At 36.5% G+C, this 6,111-nt stretch overlaps 1 pseudogene; it reads right to left on the bottom strand.

Annotated features, from left to right (window-relative positions):
- Nucleotides 1–692: 692 nt before the first annotated feature.
- Nucleotides 693–2,311, bottom strand: LOC103451214 (APO protein 4, mitochondrial-like; annotated as a pseudogene).
- Between the last annotated feature and the right edge of the window lie 3,800 nt (nucleotides 2,312–6,111).

The following is a 6,111-nucleotide window of genomic DNA, read 5'->3' as shown; positions in this document are numbered from 1 at the left end:
AAGATGGTCCCACCATCTTTTTATAGTTGCATGTCTTCTCCCTTTTAAATAGTCCCACCATCTTATTTTTACTTTTCTCTTAAATATCACCTTTATGTTTATCCATTCATTCATTTATTGATGTAATAAGAAACATTGTAATAATAGAAAAATGATTGAAATTTGGCATACTGGGTAGAGACTTCTCTTTCAGTTTGAATTGGTTGAAAAATTAGATTATGTAAACTTAATAAGTGCATTTGCATCTAAAACGCGAGATGGGTAACATTTGAGTAATTTTTGTATATCTTTCCTTTTTTTTATATTAAATTTTAATGATATTTGATGTAGAAATAGACTTTTTCATGTATTTAGTGATTTTTTTACACATGTCAATGTACAAAGGATCGGGAGTTAGAGAACTCTAGGGCCCCACTTCGAAGGCTCGCCTAAGTCCCCTAAATTCTCAGGGCTAGCCCTTGTTTGTGGTACAAACTGCCTCGAGTTTGCTCGATGCGACCAGCATTCTGGTGAAACTGAAGACTCAAGCAGTCAATGAGCAGAGGCAATTGGTTCTGAGCAGGAAACTTCAGCTTCAAACGGGATCTGGGGACAGTCTATCGCAGTAAACATTGATATGCATAAGAACAATAATCCTATAGCTGAAAATCAATCGTAAATTAGTCATAGTACCGAAGATCTACAGAGAAGCATAAGTAATAAGCGTTCCAATGATTTATTAAGTTGAATTAACCATCTAAAACATCATTAAATACAAGAAAAGCTTAATTAAATTTCCGCGTTCCTGTTTCTGCATGCATAGCTAAAGCAAAGCTACAAATTCGATTAGCTCTTTCATGCTCCAACTGAAGGGGCAATACACGTTCAGTTGATTTTGCAACCCATCTTGAACTCCGTTGTCAGTCATCTGATGTTACAATCATTCTCAAGAATGAAGATCAGACCATCTAAAAGGAGCTTTTGTGGTGTTTCGTTTTCCCATTTCAGATCGTCAAGCATTACAGCTATAAGCAATTCTACACACATCTGTGATCCAACAGTCCTGGGGAGCTTCTGCTAGGTTCAATATTCTACCTTCGAATCAACCGGCATTTAAATTTGATCATTCGGTTGGAGCAACCTTTGATCTCCAAGTATGGTACTTACACCGTGCAGTTTCATCATGCAGTGATACTTTGGAGGTGCAATGGCACCTGCCTGTGTGCATAGTTCTACTACTTCCAGAGCATGCCCATAAAATCCCCTCCCTTCATTCAAAAGTACTTGAGGATCCTGAGGACGCCGCCGCCACAGTCTTTGGAGGTACAAGATCATCTACATTTGCCTTCCTCCAAAAATGGGTTCCCTGCCAACTCTCATATTTAAAAATTCCACAAAGCCTAGCCTTATGCCCAGATGGCCCAACATGAACTTCTGAACAATGTTTACAGACTTTCGCTGGATAAACCATCAGCAACTTCTCCACGCCATTTCTAAGTATTTCCCATGCCCTCAAAGTTCCACTGGCAACCAAAATCAGTTCATCAGATGACAAAGACTCAGCTCCATCAACGCCAACACAATCACTTTCAGAGTTCCAATTTAAATAATTTCCATCATTTGCCCCTGCTTGCCAGCATAGCTCGACAACTGCATGAACACGTTCAAAGTCAAACCTCTGATGGTGTTTTATAACATTCTGGAACATGTGCTTGAGGTGAAATGCCTCTACTGGAACAAGCACATCTTTCAAACCACCAACTATCCATTCATGAACTCGATTTTTGCCACGACGTTTGAAGCCACAACAAGTCTGAATTAAGTGGCCTTTCGTTGAGTCACATAAATTGCTCCTAAAAATAACATTTAGGGAGGAGTCAGGACCATTCAGATAAAGTGGTCTAATTGTTCCAAAACAAGAAATACAGAACATAAACTATGGAGCTTCAAAGTCGGTATTATTCCAGGACATGACATGTCAGTAACTATGCAATGGAACAATAAAGTGCCAAGTAGTTCAAAGCTTAAAAAGAATTTATTTTATAAGTAAACAAATACTTGGCAGATGAGGAATTTACTTGCAGGCCAAAACTGGTACCATTTTGAGGAGAGTAGAGACACCTTGCATAACGAGCCTCCGGGAATTAAAGACCTCCTGGGCAACTGGTACCATGGCCGGCACTAGGTAATCTTTAGCTCGGTTTTGGATTCTCTTTTGAATCATAGGCTTTAGCTTCCTTAAGTCCATCTTCGAGCTGTAATACCTTGCAAAGTTGTCCATAATTTTGCCATTGAAATTGGATCCTTCGCACAATTTCTTCCTCAGTGCCATAATTTCTTTTTGGTGCCAAAATTTTTACACAAAAGGGTAGACAATTGGTTGTTAGGTACAAAGATTAATTAAGTAAGCTACATTTATATGTACATTTATTAGACATTGAGAAAACCTTATAGTTAAGTTTACAAAATATTTTAAGGTCGATGGTTTTAACACAAAAATGTGTCTACAGAACATTAGCTTTTGTACTTATGTGGACTCACATGAACGACAACTAGCGTATCCAATCACTATACACCTATTTAACAAATGAAATTGAAAGACCTGAACGAAGGTCACTAATTGTACTTAGTCACATGATACAATTGGTATATACTGTGCGTATCATAAAATTCTACAGGTAAAACAAACAGTTTTTTGTTGTTATCCTAGTTAAAATAGCTATGTTATTTCATTATCAAATAAGATTAAGAAGTGTGATTATGATTAGTAAAATGACTAACTAAAGAATTTCCAAGAAAGCATCAAAAGGAACTTAAATTTATCAAGTTATGATTTAAGCAAAGCAAAAAAAGTAGATGAGATTAACTTACCTATGTGTGGTATATGCAGGATGATCAAACTTCTTTTCAGCTTTGGAAAGAATGGATGATGAGGATGTAAAAAGCGGAAAATCACATTGAAAATGTTGCAACTGTGACACCAGGGGAAGGTAGGAATGTTTATAATTTAAACTGATAATCAGATTTATCTAGTCACACTAAACTAAGAATTTGGAACTTTTTGTTTGTTGTACGTTAATAAAACGTGTACCATAATTAGTCTAATTACCTACTATTTTTTAACATGTGCAGTTTGAGCCCAACCCTAAAACCTGGTAAATGTAAAATAGAAATCAAATTTGTACGACATTTAACATTTTATTAATAAGTGAGCAACATAGTGCAGACAAAAAATGTAAATCACTCGAAAACAGGTGTGCCACCACAAAATTAAATCTGAAAACAATTTAATGAAATTGAAAGCGAGCATTTTATAAATATTTACACATGATTTTACAAAACTAAAAACTTTCCTGTAAATTTTGTAATACATCTTTAAAGACAATATTTAGAGTACAGTTTTTAGCATCACTTTCTCCATTTTCTATCAAAAAATTTAAACTGTCGAGAGTTACTCTAGACAATGCAACATATAACTGACCATGTGTTAAAACAGGTTCTGAAATATATAAACCAACTTGTTTCAAAGATTGACCTTGGCTTTTATTAATTGTCATTGCATAACATGGTCTAACTGGAAATTGGCGTCTTTTAAAAATGAATGGCCATTTGCTTTTTGTTGATGTAAAAGTAATTCTTGGTATGAAAACTTTGTGACCAATATTGCCTCCAGCAAGAATCTTAGCTTCAATAATTCTATTAAACAATTGAGCAACTACTAATCTAGTTCCATTACATAAACCTAAAGATTGATTTAAATTTCGTAGCAACATAATGGGCATTCGTATTTTCAAAACCAGATTATGTGCAAGTAAACCATTGAAGTCAAGTTTGTTCAAAAATTCAGTGGGATACATTATTTCAAGATTTTCAACTTTTGTATTCGAAGAGCACAAAGAATCATAACTCAAAAATGTGTGTTTCTCTACAGGTAATAAATCGATGATATAATTATTTATATCTGTAACAACTGTATTTCTAGGTGTTATAATAGCTTGCTCTCTTAAATGTACAAAACCGTCAAAACAATTTTCAAAATTGGGATAAGTTGCACAAAAAATTGAATGTATGTGTTGTAGGCATAAATTACTGAACAATTATGGAGGCCATAGAGAGAGGGAAGGTGCGGCATAGAGAGACGAAGAGAGAGATATGTAATTGTGGGTGTGTGTTATTCCAACCCATTGTGCCTTTATTTATAGTAGTAGGAAATGTTAATTCTTACCCTTTAGGATTACAACATTTAATAGGTAATCTACTTCTAATAGAAATATAAGATACATTCTCATATCTACTAGGATTTACACAATCACATTCTTATTCTAATAGGACTGCAACACTCTCCCTTGAGTGTGTAAATACTCAAGTAAATGGTGCATCAGGTCTTCAATGATGAAGTAAATACAGTTGTTGAAGTCGTCAGCACAATGAGCGAATGCGAGTCTCATATCAATGGAAGAATGCATAAAAAAATAAAACTCACAAATCCTCGCTATGGTAAAACCTAAGGTGGGGAAAAACCCATAGTCTAAGGAGAAACGTGAGAAGTTGCATTAAGTCAAAACTATACATCTTTTGGACGCAAGAAGAAGAACTCACAAGGGTATGATCAACCTAGGATAGGTGCCTCGTTAAAACCTAGTTAGGTAGCAAAAACCCAATGGGAAAAATACTCGTAATCGTAGGGAAAAATAGTACATCAAGATCAAGTAAGTATACTTCTGGATACTCCCCCTGAGTTTGACATAACTTCCAAACGAGAACAACAAGCATTGCATATGAATAGTTAGGCATACCAATTCCTCGGACAAACTTCTAGAAGGTTGACTTCAGCAGTGACGTCATGTAGAGGTCGGCAAGGTTGTCTGGGATCGGCTTGCATGACTTCAATCTTCTGATGCTTTGCTGATGTAGATGTGGACACATTATGTCTTGGTGTTGACTTCGTTGATGTATCATGGCTTGGTCGGGTTGATACATGCGGCATAATCTTCATGGATCGTCGTTGGGACTCAACGATGGATGAAAACACAACAAGTACTTCGAATATCAATAAAAACTCCTAACCATGTCTCACTTGTGGCGTAGTGAAGTAAGGTGAGTCTTGGAACAATTCAAAGATTTCGCAACTAAGGTCATATCATGGACCTCCAAGATATTGCGATATCCTTAACGGTAAAGACATAACCATTTTGGGATTTTGCCTTGTGCGGGTTTGATAAGTAACCTGCATCAGCATAACAAATAAAGCAAGCATCATTCTGAGGATCAGGGGGTTGGATCCACTGAGATATGTTGGGATTTGCCCATGTAGTACCTTCATGGTACGTCTTTAATACCAATTTAGTGGATGCGTGTAGGCGTAGTGCTACATCTTTACCAAGATCAACAGCGAATGAGATGTCCTGTCTAAATACAATGAGCTAAGTACAACGAAGCGCAAAGTTGAACTTAGATATGGAATTTCGGATTCCATAACCTCTTCAATGGTCTCATTTGCATATAACGTATGGATGATCATAGGTATACTCAAAGGTAACGCATTCGGGGTGTAGTTCGACTGGTAGACCAAAATACCATCAGAACAATGCTTCAACTTTGGGTTAAGACATAAACGAGTTTTCCCAAGATTCTCATCTCAAATTCCGTCTTCAAGTGCGAGGCAATTTTCTCAAACTCTTCCGGAGTCTTAGTGAGATTCGTGTCAATGACATAAATTGCAACTCTAGCAATTTGGAATAAGACTTCATAGTTTAACACGCAATGGCATAATTCATCCCTGACTGATCAAATAATCACTTAGATGGGTATACCACATCCGTCGAATTGTAAGTGAACGCCTCAAACAAGTTAAGAGGGTGTTCCATGGTTTTGGAACTATTTGAAACAGGCCATGTAATTCTTCGAGAACTTACATGTAAATCTCCATATTTATATCCCCATGGAGAGACACTAACCACATTTCATAATGCTGCTATCAATCACAAGACGTTTTGAGAGAAACCTTGCGTCGTAAGACGTGCATCATATCGCACTATTTCATTCATCTCATAACGTTTCCTTTCCTACTTGTAACACTATAGGGTTACCTTGGGCAATGTAGGAACGATAGGTCCAATACACACTTTGGCA

The sequence above is a fragment of the Malus domestica genome, chromosome 12, assembly GCF_042453785.1.
Source record: "Malus domestica chromosome 12, GDT2T_hap1".
Lineage (NCBI taxonomy): Eukaryota > Viridiplantae > Streptophyta > Magnoliopsida > Rosales > Rosaceae > Malus > Malus domestica.
This window is presented reverse-complemented; position numbering and strand designations above follow the sequence as displayed.